Source organism: Miscanthus floridulus, chromosome 7 (assembly GCF_019320115.1).
Source record: "Miscanthus floridulus cultivar M001 chromosome 7, ASM1932011v1, whole genome shotgun sequence".
NCBI classification, from domain to species: Eukaryota; Viridiplantae; Streptophyta; class Magnoliopsida; order Poales; family Poaceae; genus Miscanthus; species Miscanthus floridulus.
The window spans coordinates 36,933,639-36,950,503 of NC_089586.1; the positions used below are offsets into that span (position 1 = coordinate 36,933,639).

At 49.2% G+C, this 16,865-nt stretch overlaps 1 pseudogene; it reads left to right on the plus strand.

Moving 5' to 3' along the window:
- Positions 1-10,845: 10,845 nt before the first annotated feature.
- Positions 10,846-12,316, plus strand: LOC136465360 (uncharacterized; annotated as a pseudogene).
- Positions 12,317-16,865: the final 4,549 nt, after the last annotated feature.

The window sequence follows — 16,865 nt, forward strand, 5'->3', positions numbered from 1 at the left end:
ATATGAGCAAACTGGAGCAATCAAAAAAATATTCAAGCACGTATGCATCTAGATCTACGGAGCGGTGGGATGCAGGCTGCTCGATGTTGTCACATGCAGTTTCATCTCGAAAGTACGGATCTCATCGGGAGTGGTCAGTAATCCTACAAGCTACTATACGTCAGCGACACAGCTCCAGGTCTCATGGCCACCTTGTACGAATCAGCCAGATCAGTGGGACCAAGGAGGAACAAGCGAGAAAAAAGAAGCCAACTCTAGATGAGATCAACATGCATGGACATGCATCACAACACACGACTGCATGCAGGAGCGGCTAGCAACCAGGCACGATCGATCATGGATCTGCACCAACGACACTTATCATTGACCAATCAAGGAGGCCCGACGTGGGTTCAATCTACAGAGTCATGCTCTGGCCACGCGATGGGCCCAGGCATCATAGCCATGCACCGGATCGGAGTCAACCATCGACAGCATGCAAGATCTGAAAAGCTCTAGTTAATTCCGGCTTTGCATGCAGCAAGGACGCGTGATCTACCCAAGCCATGCAAAGCTAACAAGATACGTAGCATGTATATACGTATATACATCTACACGGAAGGAAGCAAAGCAACTACACGTGAGGTCTACTTGCACGTATCCATCATCATGGAGCTAAATACGATGACTCCAATAGCGAGCAGTCTCAGCCAGAGGCGAGCCACACCGAGCCATCTAGTGAGCCACGTCAAGCCAAGGGAGCCGCTGAGCGAGCCACGTCGAGCCACGTCGACCACGGACGACGTCGACCATGTCCCGAGCGGCTCCCCCGAGACCACCTTGACCACCAGACCATGTCGACCACGTCCCGAGCAGCTCTGCCGAGCTCCAACCACCAGACCACGTCTCGAGCGGCTCCGCCGAGCTCCGACCACATCGACCACGAACCACGTCGACCACGTCCCGAGCGACTCCGCCAAGCTCCGACCACCAGACCACATCTCGAGCGGCTTCACCGAGCTCCGACCACCAAACCACGTCTCGAGCGGCTCCACCGAGCTCCGACCACATCGACCACAGACCACGTCGACCACGTCTCGAGTGGCTCCGCCGAGCTCCGACCACCAGACCACCAGACCACGTCCCGAGCGGCTCCGCCGAGCTCCGACCACCAGACCACATCCCGAGTGGCTCCGCCGAGCTCCGACCACCAGACCATGTCGCAATGATGATCGCCATGAAGAACGACGCTATGACAACCGTGACCAACATCGCAACAGGCCAAAAAATATGAGGATCGGACAACTTTATCGCCATCGACCAGATTTCTATCCAAAGATAAGTACACTTCTAATATTTAATATAATTTTCATTACGACGTTTCTCCACAACATCCTCATCATGATTATTCTTCAAATAACGTGTGTCCATGTATACAATCTTAAATATAACATACAACTATACTTAATGCAAATCCTTGACCAGTCATGTTGACGCTCGATGTCTCCAGAAATGGCCCTGTCTCCGGCTCCTCCCTACACGTGCACGAGCGTCTACCCTCTACGTTATGGGTGGCCGGCAGCGGCTCCTTAGCGACGCTTTGTTCTTCCTACACGTGCACAGGCTCCGCGCCCCGCATTATGGTTAACGGGCTAGCTAGGGCTGAAGACTCGGCTACATACTAACTGGTCGGGCAGTTTATATTAAGTATAAACACAAACTTCACATTAATACTGATGTTTACAAAGCACCAATTGCTTTATCACATCATGCTCATTTGCAAATGACTGCTGAGCGATGTTTCTTCACTGCTGATTTTTTCTCCATAATTTATTATTTTGTACATCATGTACTACCATTCTACATATTTATATTGCAGGAATTTCGAGCTATGCTCGGGGACTTCGTTGCTCGCTCCTCGACCTATGCTCGGGGACTGCCTCGACCACTCTCCGACCATAGCTCGGGGACTTTGCGTCTCAACTACATGCGACTAGCGACTCGCATACAGTTGGGATATTCTTTCTCGTTTAGACCTTGCTACAAGGCTCATACCTCGCCTTCCAGCAAGCTCGGGGACTACATCGGTACGATGCACCTGCCGGTGCCTCTTGTATCGCCTGAACGATGATTGGATTCTCAACTTAACTAGGAATTCTTTTTAGACCCTGGCACCACGTGCCTACATCACCTACTACTAGGCTCGGGGACTAAGTGGGCACACTTCACCTTGCGGTGAATGTGCTCGCTCTGATGGTTCAAACACCTCCGATTCTACAAGGATGATGGTGTCTCTTTTTGACTCAGAGTCAAAGTGGGCACACTTCGAGGGAAATATTTTTCAAATTTTATCTTGAGCCCCTTACATCCTTCTATCAAGCTCAAGACGACACTACTCGAAGGATACAAGGTGCTCGGGGACTAGCTGTGGGGGTATGGCCCTCGATATCCTCAAGACAAGATATGGGCCGCACCATTAGAGGTGGCCTGGCCCATAAGATCGAGGCGTGCACGGCAAGATTACAAGTTGTACTAGATATTGTAATAGTACCAAATAGGATACTTTACTTGTAACCCTTCTCCTCTAGACTATATAAGGAGAGGCAGGGGTCCCCCTCAAAATATACATCTCAATACAATACACCAAAGACACAGGACGTAGGGTATTATGTCGATCAGACGGCCCGAACCTGTCTAAATCGCTGTCTCTGCGCCTTGTGTCATCATCTGGTTCCTGATTTCACACACCATCTACCGACAATCTACCATCATGGGCATACCCCTAGATGAACTGCCGACCATATTTCGTCGACAGCTGGCTTAAGAAAAGTTTGAAGCAAGAGTACTTTTGTAGAAAAGCTGACTATGAGTGGACCCTTACTTTTAATGTTTTAGCTTTGTGTTAAGTTATCAGTAGTATCTAGTTTGCACCTGGTCTAAATCAATCACTTCATTTATAATCTTATCACATTTTATATTAGCTCGTATCCATCAGTACCATTATTTCCTTGATTAACTACGATGCAGGTTAGAGGATCAAGTCTCCATAACTAAGGAGCATAACAATTCGAATTGATTAGGCCTAGCTAGGGTTTCCTTACCACATGACAAATGTAGGTCCTAGACCTACATATATCAACCTTCTTTTGGATCCTCCAAAACAAGAACGGGTCGTGCGCCACCCGAGAATAGCGGTACCAAGCTATGGCATCAATTTTGGACCTATTACATCAAAAAATTGCCGGTGCAACAAGGTCAAAATTTAGTAGTGCTTCATTCGACTTCTATCGAACTCTAAGCATTACTAAGCATTTGAGATATCTACCTACACCTATTAGTGGGATAATAACTAAGAATCATGAATATCAAGGTAATCATGTAGCAACGGTATTCGATCAACTCCTAATTACTTAATGCACATCTCACAAGACTAGCTTATGCTCTGAGGCTTTCTTGTGTTATAGAGAAGGTTAGATTCCACAGAAGATCACAAGGGTCAGACTAGCTTGGCGCCAACACCACTGGTGGATGAACCTTCTCCAAAACTTGATCAACACAGACCTTCTCACTCTCGTATGCACTACATGTAATAAATGATGCTTTGCTTAATATGATAAAATGCATGACATGATCCATGATGGGAGACATACAAGTGCATAACAAAACTTAAACTAACCTAAGAAAGTTGAGTACAACTTTACTTCACCAAAGAACTAGGGTTATCATTATAAAAGTATTTTAGTTATTTAACTAATCAAGTTAATTAGTTCTTCATTAAGAAATAAATTAAACTAACATGGATCAGCAAGAAGTGATTAGCATTTATCTTAACTCATGATCAATATGAAGAATTCATAAAACTAAACTAAATATCTAAATAAATCATTTTAATTTATTGTATAAACAAGTTGATTCAAAGCATATCAAATAAGTAATTAACTTGCCAAGGAACAACAGGGGTTTATGTGTTCCAAGGTCAACAAGCAGTGCTCAAAATACACCAAAGTCAATCAAGCATTTACCTTATTCATTTTAGTATTTATTAATCATGGGAAAAGGTATTTAAACACACTTAAATCAATTAACCAAGTTAACTAACTCAAAACAGTACCAATCTTTTTGTGAAGGCAGGTCTGAGCATGTAAAGCATACACAAAAAGTTTCATCATTAAAGGATTAATATATTAGCCTATAAAAATCATGGAAGGTGTATTTTGTAATTAAAAGAGGTAATTTTTAAGCAAAACAAAACTACTAAAAATGCCCATTTCATATTTTTCCTAGGTAGAGTACATGATATCAAAGCTACACAAAAATTTTCACATTTTTAGCATGTTCCAAAAATCAGTTATGCATTTTACAAGAAAAGGAACAGAAAAACATTTTCTGAAAAGATAAAACCGGTTGAAACTTTTCTCACTCGCCCCGGACCCAACCCGAGTCACTGACAGAAGGGGCCGGGGTCAAACCGACCTTGACCGCAAGGTGGCCAGCGGGTAAGCCGCGCAGCTCGCCGGCAGTGAGGTCTCCCGCGGCGAGGATGGTTCCTACGTATCCCCCATCAACCCTTGCATCGATTCACGGTACTGGTTGAACGTCTCCGGCTCCACGGTGAGCTCGATACCGGCCATGGTGGCTTGGCGGCGCTCCACCATGACGGAGGTGACCGTCGACGAGGCTACCAGCGGTGGGGACTACACCTACATGCTTCCCAATAACCCACGTACCTATCTACTCTATCTGTCGAACGCCTTAGTGCACGATGTGTGCGCAGCCACAGCCACGGCGGACGGGCGGCGCATGGCACAACGGCGTGACAACAGACCAGCCATGGCAGGCCCTATCTAGCTCTGGTAAAGCTCAGCACATGATCAGGTTTCCCACATGACCCGCAAAGCGTGCCGGTTGAAGTGGTGGTGCAGCTGGGACAGCTGTCGTTAGGAAGGACAACGACGGCAGCATGGACGGGACGGCGAGCTCATGTTCTGATGGCTCCGGCGCGTGTCTGCCAAAATAAGGAGGTTGGTGAGCATAACGGCATCAAGTCAAGGCCAAAACAAGATACGGGACGACAAGAGGAGCTCTAGAGTGGCTAGGCCACGGTGAGGTCGAGCTCGGTGGCCATGGCGTGGTTGCCATGGCAGGAACGATGTGTGTGGGCGATTGCGGTGACGAGAGGTGAGGTGAGCAGGATCAGGTGGTGCATAAGGGCGGGGCAATGCTATGGGCGCAGCCAATTGGACTGAGCGGCTCTAACGGCAACGAATTGCGCCGGCACGTCGGGTTCACCAGCGGCGGAGCAGAGGAAGGGAAAAGAAGATGGCGACCGGTGCGGGCTTAAGGCAATGCAGGTGAAGCATCCAGACATGCCAGTAGGTGCATGTCCACATGCTGGGAAGCGATCATGGAGGCAGTGGCGTCGGCGGTGAGCAGCCGAGCACCCTGTTGCCAGTTTTACTGTTCCTCGTCTGAACCCTCATCTTCGTCCCCCTCATTCTCTCGATTTCACAAAGACACTTGATGAACTCCCTTAATCAAAGTTGTTCACTAACTAGAGATCTCCAACTTTGGGTAAAGGTACAACATCAAACAATCACTAGTTTTGAAGATTTAGGATTTTGAAATCAGGTACTTTGAAACCCAAAACTGAATTTAGTTCTAGGGTTTTGTAAAACTGTTTTGATTAGCAAACTTTTGCATTTAATTAAAGATAAACCATCTAACAAACCTATCAACTAATTACACATTATCATAGCTCAAATATACTACCAAATAATGGAACAAAATTTGGACTATTCTTATTCATGAAAATCCATTTGATAATTCACCAAAGATTGAATTTAATAGCAGTTTTTCAGGGACAGGAAAAAATTGCTGTGTGAAATTCAGTATTGAATTCAATCTTTGGGCTCAATTTTAAACATGTTTGACTTGAAATCTCCAACAAACTTTCATTCTATATCAAAGAGCACACTTTGCACTATAAAGTTTATATTAACAAAAATTTAATTGTTTAAGCAATTTCACCTATATAAAATCACAAAGTTTCTTATGCACTAACATTGATATCACTTGGTGCAACATATGAAACATCACATATGCAACATATGAATGCTATGCTTGAAACATAAATTGCATTTTTGACTGAATGCTTGATGATGTTCATGATCAAGTTTTAATTGTTGTTTTTTTAACATCTGGGATGTTATAGCAGGGTGCTGATTTCCTCCTGCTTTGTGTTGTTTTCACTCGCCATGGCCTTGGTACTCCCCGCTCGACACCTCCTCGATGCCCTACTGCATCTTCCCTGCCTGAGCATCACCTCCTTGTAGCACGACACCACTTGCACATCATCTTCTCCACCCCCGGTGACTCCTCCTCGCCCAAATCCCGCCTCTCACGGCTTAGGCACCACCTCCTCCTTGTTGTCCGTTGTCGCCCACCCATTTTCTTCTCCACCCCCGGTGACTCATTCTCACCCAAATCCCTCTCACAGCCAAGCACGGTGCCGGTGTCGTGCCACCTGGGATCCCTCTGGCTGAGCGTGCAAGCTTGGTGCAGCTCATCGACCTACCCCATGCCATCGACATGGTTGGCACCGGCCGCATTGTTTGTTCCCCACTTTGTGATGGTGTTGTACATGAAGTAGAAAGTGGGGGGGAATAGAAAGAAGGTAGGGTTCCAAGTGTTAAAGTGTATGAAAGAATAAATGTTTTGGAAGGGCTGAGATGGTTTAGAAATAGCTTGTGGTTCCAATTAAAAAGAATATATAGGGACCTTGTTTTACTTTTAGGTATTACTTAGGGCATGTACAACCCACATATGGGTCCGTCTCTAAGCGTCTTGGATCTATCATGTAGATAGGTATAAAGACATGTCATACAACCCATAGACAGGGGTCCATCTCTAAGTTGTTTAATGCTTTGCATGTAGTTAGGATCAACTATAAATAAATGTTTGTATACCATTGTGTTAGTCGTTGAATTCTTACTCTTGGTAGTAGCAGAATTCTTACTCTCATCGAGAGAGGATGACACTAGGAGTTGGGGCAATTTTCTAGTTTATTTCTCACACAAATGCCATGCTAACCTGAGGGGGTGGGGATACATATTTATAGGCTGCTAGCCAGCCAACCATATGCCAAGATGCTAGATGCTAAGATGCTGTGCTAGATGCAAAGATGCTATCCTAGATGCTAAGATGATGTCCTAGATGCTAAGATACTATCCTAGCCAGTCAAGGATACTGTCCTTGATAGGCAGCAAGACCACCATGTAGCCACAAGGACCATATGCTGTAGCCCCACAAAGGACCATATGCTGCAGCCCCACAAAGACCAGCCAAAATAGAGACTTATCCCATCATTCTCCCCCTAAGTCTTGTGCATCGTCTTGTGGGAAAGTTGAACCATCCTGGTCCTAGAGCAGAGCTCAAGGAACTTGATCCTCCCAAGAGGCTTGGTAAGCAGGTCCACAAGCTGGTCCTTGGTGTTGATGTAGCTTGTCGTGATGCTCCCTTCCTCCAAATAGCCTTGGATGAAGTGGTACCTCACCCGGATGTGCTTACTCCGTTCATGGAAAATGAGGTTCTTTGCCAGGGCCAGAGCGGACTTGTTGTCCATCCTGAGCTCCACCACTCTAGTGTCTTTGCCGAGGAGATCACCAAATAGTTGAGCGAGCCAGAGCGCCTGAGTCGAAGCGGTGGAGGCCGCTATGTACTTGGCCTCGTAGCTGGATAGGGCCACCACCTGCTGCTTGACCGACTACCAGCTAACGAGGCACTTGCCGAGGAGGAAGAGGATTCCACTCATGCTCTTGCTGGTGTCGATGTCGCTGGCGTGGTCGCTGTCGCTGTACCCGATGAAGTGTGCCGCCCTAGGGCACCTAGGGTAGTAGAGGCCATGGTCGAGAGTCCCCGCAATGTAGCAGATGATCCTCTTCATAGCCTGCTAGTGCTCCGTCGTCGGTCGCTGCATGAACCGACTAACGTAGCCGACGGATAATGCCAAGTTCGACCGTGTGTGGGTGAGGTAGCGAAGCCTCCCCACAAGACACTGGTATTACATAGCGTCCACCTCTTCGGTCGTGCTATCGTGGCTCAGCTTTAGCCTCTCCTCCATCGGAGTGAGAGCTAGGTTGCAGTCGGTGAGCCCAGCAAGCTCAACGACGCACTTGGCGTAGGCGGTCTATTGAAGCATGATCCTGGAGTCATCCTGGTGCACCTCGATTCCCAGGTAGAAGTAGAGAGGCCCTAGGTCACTCATCTAGAAGGTGGCCTTCATCTCTTCCTTGAATGCCGCCACCTCTGCATCCTTGGTGCCAGTGATCACCAAGTTGTCGACGTAGACACCCACCAGCAGAGCATTTCCTCCACTGCCCCATCGGTAGATGGCCACTTTGTGTGGGCTTTGCTTGAAGCCCATCCCCTTTAGCGTGGAATCCAACTTGGCATTCCACGCCCTCGGTGCCTGCCGCAAGCCATAGAGGGCCTTGCATAGGCGGAGCACCTTGCCCTCCTTGCCGGGGATGGCAAATCCTGATGGCTGGTGCACGTAGACCTCCTCCTTCAAGTCACCGTTAAGGAACACCGACTTGACGTCCATGTGATGAACACGCTAGCCCTTCTGGGTAGCTAGCGCAAGGAGGAGTCGTACAGACTCCATCCGTGCCACGGGAGCAAAGGCGTCGTCGAAGTCGACCCCCTCCTGCTGCACGAAACCTCGTGCCACCAAGCGAGCCTTGTGCTTGATGATGGCGCTGGCTTCATCCCTCTTCAGCTTGTACACCCACTTAAGGGTGATCACATGGTGGCCACGAGGAAGGTCAGCAAGCTCCTAGGTGTGGTTCTTCTCAATCACATCCATCTCCAACTGCATTGCAGCGCACCATGCCGCATGTCTCTCGGCCTTAGCAAACAACCGAGGCTCGCCGTCATCACACGCAAGGTGCAACTACGCCTCCAGGTCATGAGGCACTAGTCTCAGCACCGGCTAGTCACCGAGAAGGTTCTCCATCGTACGGTACCGCAATGGCTCGCCGTCGTGGTACGCGTTGATGCGCTCCTCGTTGTGAGAGAGCGGAGTAGCGAGCTCAACCGGTTTGTGCTTGACATGAGCTAGTGTTGGAGTAGATGTGCCCGGAGAGGTGCCTGTCGGTGCTGGAGTGCGTTGCGGTGCCAGCTGTGGTGGAGCCGACAAAGAACTCATCACTGCCGAGGTCCTAGCTAGAGAGCGTGGTGCTGTCAGAGTAGTAGGCACCGGGGTTGGTGGAGGCTCAGGGACTAGGGTAGACACGCTCATCAAAGAAGAGCTGCCTACTCCCCTAGCTCCCTCGAAGTGAACATACTCGACAGTGAAGTCGACGTACGTCAGAGCCGAGCCGTTGTCCACCGCCTTGTCCCACGCCCATCCTCGCCCTTCATTGAACACAACGTCACATGCCATGCTCACATGCTGTGTCTTTGGGTCGAGGATGCGGTAGGCCTTGAGCCCTCTACGTAGTCGATGAACACTACCGGAGTGCTCCTATCATTGAGCTTGCTGATGTGGCCAAGCTCCTTGGTGAACGTGAGGCAGCCGAAGACCTGCAAGTGGGAGACCACCGGCTTGCGCCCATGCCAAGCCTTGTACGACGTCCTGCCATCAAGTGCCTTGGTAGGCGAGCGGTTGAGGATGTAGACAGCCAACACCACCGCCTCTCCCCAAAAGACAGCCGGCATCCCCCTCTACTTGAGAAGGGCCCGAGCCATCCCCACAACCGTCTAGTTGCGCCGCTCGATGACGCCATTCTGCTATAGGCTGTATGGCATGGAGTAGTGGTGCTGAATGCCCTTATTAGTGCAGTACGATGCAAATTCAGCTGCCGTGAATTTGCCACCGTTGTTGGTGCACAGCACGCGCAGCTTGCGGCTGCACTCCGCCTCTACCACAGCCTGCATGTGCCTAATGGTGTCCGCGGCCTCTCCTTTCCTACCGAGGACCATCACCCACATGTAGTGGGAGAGGTCGTCGACGAGCAGTAGGAAGTAGCGTCGTCCTCCCGGTGTGGCCAGTGTCACTAGGCCACACAAGTCCCCATGCACAAGCTCGAGCCTCTCCTTGGCTCGAAAGCTCACCCGCTGTGGAAAGGGGAGTCGCCTCTGCTTCATCAACACATAGACATCGCAGAGCTGCTCCACATGGTCGAGGCATGGCAGGCCTCGCACCATCTCCGTCGCACTGAGCTGGTTTAGGGCCTCGAAGTGAAGGTGCCCAAAGTGCTCGTGCCACTGCCATGCCTCGTCATCCCGACGAGTAGCGAGACAGAGGGGTTGTGCCACCTGCACGTTAAGGACGTAGAGTCGATTTGTGCTTCTAGTTACCTTGGCAAGAAGGTGACAACGGTGATCCCAAATCCTCATGACTCCATCCTCAACCACCACGCGTGAACCGTTCTCATCCAGCTGTCCCAAGCTGATGATAGAGTTCCTCAACATGGGCATGTAGTAGACTTCGATGAGCAGCCTGTGCTCACCAGACACGACGGTGAAGGTGATGGAGCCGATGCCCTTGATCTCCACATCAGAGGCATCCCCAAACTTGATAGAGCCTCGGACGCTAGAGTCAAGCTCAGTGAAGAACTCCCGTCGACCGGTCATGTGATGGGTGGCACCAGTGTCAAGGCACCACCCGTCAGTTTTGTCATTGCTAGAGCCGTCGCCGAGGAGGGCGTGTGCTTTTGGCTGGTCAAAGTGGAGGAGAGCCACTACGGCCAGTGTCGCTGGAGGTAGCTCGATGCTTGGATGTGCCATGAACAGAGCCGGCTCATCCTCCTCTGCCTGTGCGACATGGGCCTGGCCACGTCGTGGCTGTCGACAGTCCTTGGCCCAATGGCCAAGCTGGCTGTAGTTGCGGCAGGTGTCGTCTCGTGCCGGTTTGTGCTTGATTGCGGCACCACCCTGGGCGCCTCCATGGGCATCACCCTCGGCACGTCCTTGCACCCCAGCCTAGGCACCTCTGCGCGCCTTGCGTGGCTTGCCTCGCTTGTGGCTGCCTGTCGCGAAAGAAGGCTCCCCCTTCTTCCAGTTACCTTGGTAGGCAACCCACTGCTCCCGAGTGAGAAGGAGCTTCCCGCCAGTGGTGATGGGCCCCGAGAGAGATAGTGGCTCATCGCTGTTGATGACCTTGAGGCAACCTATTGCCTCCTCGATCGACATCATGGAGAGATCCAGCAGAGACTTGATTGAGCGAGCCATCTGCTTGTACTTCTCAGGGACGTAGCGGAAGAGCTTTTCGATAGCTCTCTCCACGCCGTAGGTGTCATCGCCGAACTGCACCATCTTCTGCAACAGAGTGTTGAGATGGAGGGCAAAGTCATCAACCTCCTCACCTGGCTTGAAGGCTAGGTTCTCCCACTCCTTGCAAAGTGCCTACAGTGTGGACTTGCAGGTGCGGTCGCTGCCGATGCGTGCCGCAGCGATGGCATCCCAAGCCTCCTTGGCAGTCCGCTTGCTGGTAAGCGAGAACTAAATCTCGGACGAGACTGCAGCGATGAGGGCATCCAGTGCCCATCGATCCTGGTCGTAGTCGATGTCGCCGTACCAGACTGCCTCCCACATGTGCCGCACCTAGAGCTTTACCCTCATCACTGCAGCCCACTCGACGTAGTTGGTCTTAGTGAGGGTAGGCCACCCACCGCCAGGGCTGACGTCCCTAACAATAGCCTGGAGCCTGTGGTAACCATGGTACCGATCCAGAGAGAGAGACACGCTGCCTGTGAAGGCCGCGCTCTCCATCGACCCGTCCGCCACCGTTGCCGTGCGCGCCTCCTCCAGGAGCGCCACCGTTGTGCGCGCCTCGTCTAGGAGCACCGGCGGTGCGTCCGCGCCTATCTGGGCTACCGCCGTGCTCGTGGGCGTGCGTGGCTGTCCACTGCGCTGCCCGCGCTCACGCGGCCTCCCTCCCTAGCTGCTCAAGGTCCGCGTCGGCGCTGTCGTCAGTAGAAATGGAGCTGCTGATGCTCCCGCGCAGAACCTCGACCTCCGATGCCGCCGCACGCGCTGCATCCGCCGCCGTCGCCGCTTCCACCTCCACTCTGGCTACTGCCAGCTCCGCTGCTGCCAGCTTCGACGCCCTTGCCGCCACTGCAGCGGTCTCTGCCGCCACCGCAGCGGTCTCTGCCGCCGCTCGCTCGCGTTCCTCTGCCGCGGCAAGTTCGGTCTCCTATCGACGCTGCGTGCTCGAGGCGATCGAGCGCTGAGACTGTCCTGCGGACATGACGCGCTACCGGGGGGGCTGCTGTGTGGGGAGAGGGCTGCTTTAGACGAGCTGCTGCTCGTCTGCATAGAGGGAGAGGAGTGAGCAGGAGCGGCCGAAGCTGCTGCTACTCCTAGCTGGGGCTGTTGCGATGGTGGGAAAGGAGATGAGCAGGAGATGCTCAGGCTACAGGATAGTACCGCTCTGATACTAGTTGTTAGTCGCTGAATTCTTACTCTTGGTAGTAGCAGAATTCTTACTCTCATCGAGAGAGGATGACACTAAGAGTTAGGGTAATTTTCTGGTTTATTTCTCACACAAATGCCATGCCAACCTGAGGGGTTGGGGATACATATTTATAGGCTACTAGACAGCCAAGCATGTGCCAAGATGCTAGATGCTAAGATGATGTCCTAAATGCTAAGATGCTGTCCTAGATGCTAAGATATTGTCCTAGCCAGTCAAGGATGCTGTCCTTGATGGGCAGCAAGACTACCATGTAGCCACAAGGACCATATGCTGCAGCCCCACAAAGGACCATATGCTGTAGCCCCACAAAGACCAGCCAACACAGAGACTTATCCCATCACATTGTGTGGCTATTTGATAGAAAATGTATCAAGGACAAAAAAAAAGAGCAACATGATTACAATATTTTTTAAAACCATCGATATAATAATTATTATATATAGTTGCAACGTCTTTTGTCTAATTTCCTTTGTTTCCATATCATTGTGTTGCTATTTGATAGAAAACAGATCAAGCATAAATAATATGAACATGATTACAATAATTTTTTAAATCATCAACGTAAACGATTATTATATATAATTGTAATATATATAAAATTACATATAGTTTAGTTGCATCACCACAGACAGGAAATGATGCATGCCAATATATTCAGTTCAGCTGCATCGCTTAGAATTATAATTTTATTTGCAGGAGCAGCACACAAGATGCTGAAACTCACTACAGAGCAGCTATTTTTCTATTTCAAGAACAAGTACGGCCAAAAAATTTGCATAGTCAAACATGGAAATAGGCAAGATTAGTGTTTTACCAAGGGAAGAGCTGGCGGCACGGCACATGGGTACTGTCCGCCATGGGAGGAAGCCATCGTCGCCGCACCAGATGTAGCCTGAAGGAAGCCACCATCGTCGACAGCGCTCACAATCAGGATGAGAAAAAGCATCAGAAGTACCCTCACCGTTCCTAGATCCACGAGGAACCGCGGCGGTGATGACGAAGAGCCTGGGCCTGCTTGGCCGTTTCCGCGCGGCACCGCCGATGGAGGGCAGCGGGAGGTGGGGTTTTGGATGACGAGGCGCTCGCGGTGGCCGGAGCAGAGCTCGCCCGCGCACTCATGGCGGCCGGTGCAGATCTCGCCCGTGCGGCTCGCGGTGACTGGGGCGGAGGTCGCCGTGCACAGCCCATGCGCGCGGCGGAGCTCGACCACACGGCTCGCGGCGGCCAGGGCGCGCAACATCCTCGCGCGTGCTAATACCATATTCGGCGTGCGGTCGCGCGGGGTCCTCGTGCATCGTCGAGTCGAGAAGACGACTCATACAGCACAGCTCCAGCCGGCGACCGAGCCTCAGAGCACGGGCCCTCACTGTCGTCTCGCGGGGCGACAGGATGGCCGTCTCCAAGCCAAACCAGGGTGATTTTTGCAAAACCAGTGACATAGAGGCGAGGGTAAGGGACGCTTGTACGTTCCCTTATGGAGACAATAGCATAAAGCGGACCTAGAAAACAGGGGCTATCTAATAGGCAACTAGGAGGCTTGTTTTAGATAGTACTAGAGGATACACTAATGAAATTAAGTAGGGATGATGTGGATAGCTTACAATTAAGAGGACGGAAGTTAATGGGATGACATGGCTGTCAGAATGATGTGGATAGTTAATGGCAGATGATATGGATGTGAGATAGACTTATAGTGAGGACTAGCTTCATTCATAAGAGATATAGATTGCTACAGATGCATATGTTGTGTCTCTCAGCTAGAGTTTACAAGCCACGAAACATGCATATGTTGTGTCATTGTCGAATGTAGACACTAGTTGCGAGGAGGACGAAGGGGGTGTTTGGATCCAGGGACAAAAGTTTAGAAGATGTCACGTCGGATATCATATTTATTGTCACATCGGGTGTTCAGATATTAATAATAAAACTAATTACAAAAGCCGTGACTAATTCGTGAGACGAATCTATTAAGCCTAATTAATATATTATTAGCACATATTACTGTAGCACAATATTATCAAATCATGGACTAATTAGGCTTAATAGATTCATCTCACAAATTAGTCTCAATCTGTATAATTTGTTTTATAATTAGTCTATGTTTAATACTTCAAATAGTGTCAAACATGTTTACTGTAGTCGATGTAACATAGACTAAATTTTAGGAAACACCTCCAAAATCCAAAGCCGTGTGAGCAATTAGAACAAACTCCGATGAACAGCTGAACAAGTACTGCTTCTTTTGAGACATGTGAAACGAACAAGCTGCTACTACAACCAACCAGAAACACGGATGCAACAGCTGCAGTGGTGATGATGCCCTTGGCAAAACTGTGGCTGCGCGCCCTTGGATGAGAGCCTGTTTAGAATGGAGGAACGCAAAATAGAGGAAAAGAAGAAAATATGTGAATAAAAATGGATGTAAGTGAAAACAAAGAATTAAAAATACATGAATGTTATAGGAATGGATATTTGGAACACAGAAATATAAGAACATGTTTATTCCTCCGTTCTAGTGAATAAGGACTTGTTCATCCCTCCATTCACATGTAGGAAAATTTTCCAACAGCTTGATGTGGATGTTTTATTTCCTCTATTTCATGAAGAAAAGTAATCCTTTCCATAGGAAAGGAATGAAAGGAAAACTTCATTATTCCTTCATTCCAAACACCATGTTATGTAAAAAAAAAGCATAGGCATCAGATTCCTTTGAAATTTCTATGAAAATCCTCAAATCCAAATAAGCCTAAAGTTATTACTTCATTGCTGCTATGATCTACCGGAACTCACATAGTCACTCGTCATCAACATATCTAGCTATAGAGACCATCTGTGTCTTTCAAGAGTAACTTAATATCACAAATAATGAAACTGTTACCACCAGCTCAGAATCATGAGAAGTTGAGCTGAACACTGGTGTGCAATATGTACCCGGCACTTGAATCCTAAGTTTTTTTAAGGAGGAAATGGACAAACCACTACTATGTCAGATTTTGACGCCCATATGTACTCCCTCTGTCCTGAAATATAGGTTATCCAAGTAATTTTAGAATATATTATGTGGTAAGCCAATGACATATATAACCTCCCTGCTATCATTTTAAGGTTAGTGATAGACATTAATGGTAGGTATGCATGTGAATGTTGCCTTTTTAAATTGTTTCTTCATCTAGAATCCATTATCATTTGGTATAGATTTTGAACTCTGGATTCCTTATGGTTTAGGACGACTAGAGTATATGATTCCAAGACGGTCATCCTGCCTGGTAAGGCCTTCGTTCCTTGGTCAAACACGTCCTCATCACCTGCCACGAGCATCCTCGGTCGGGCCACAACTACCACGTCTTGGAGCCCTTTGCCGAGTCGCCGCTGTCGCTTGCCCTCGGTGTGGGATCCGAGCCATCATCACCGTATGCAGCCTTGGCCGGGCCATCGCCACTCTGCATGAGAGAGGGATATTAGGCTAGCTCTAGCCGCCAAGAGGCCAGGCCATCTCCCCTGCATGAGAGAGAGCCGAGTCTAAAATCTGCTTGTATGGCCTAGCTCCGCACGTGGAACATGCCTGCATATGCGTAGCACCTCGCTTACACTTTCGTCCTCGCTTTTTGTAAAAGGGTTAACCCAGAGATGCTATGTTTGGAATGACAAGGATTATAAGCTAGCCCTTACCCTCCTAAACTTCCAAGGTGGTACTAAACCCAACAACAACATAACTATTGTAGGCTTCTAACAGGCTGGGGCTGACGCCCTCGGCAGCTCACTATAGTACACGTACTAAACCCACCAACAACACAATACTTTAGGCTTCTAACAGGCTTGGGTGTTACATTCAACCCCCCTTAAGGGCATTACTATAGGCTTCTAATGAGCTCAGGTGTTACATTCACTAGGCACATGCAATAAGGACAACAAATGTCTAGGACCACCCCTTCACGGGCACATGCAACAAGGGTTGATGCTCTGGTCTAGCTCCGCACGTGGAACAGGCTGCATATGCATATCACCTCGCTTACACTTTCGTTCTTGTTTCATATAAAAGGGTTAACCCCGATGTGCTATGTTTAGAACAATAAAGATTATAGGCTAGCCCTCACCCTCCTAAACTTCTAAGGTGGTTCTAAACCCAACAACAACACCTCAGGTGACACATGGGCCAACAACACAACTACTACAGGCTTCTAACAGGCTGGGGTGTTATAAAATACCCCCATCAATTGGCTCGAAAAAACAAGTCGAACTCAAACAGACAGGGGCCACAGTTCCGAGAGGGAGATGGATGCGGCAGGTGGGGAAGAGTAGGTTAGGGGGCTCTTTTATATACGTTGATATTGTTAACGGGCCGAGAGGAGCCAGATGCTTATTATCAAGCTGGCCTCAATTAATAGGGGCGGGTCTCTTAAGAGGT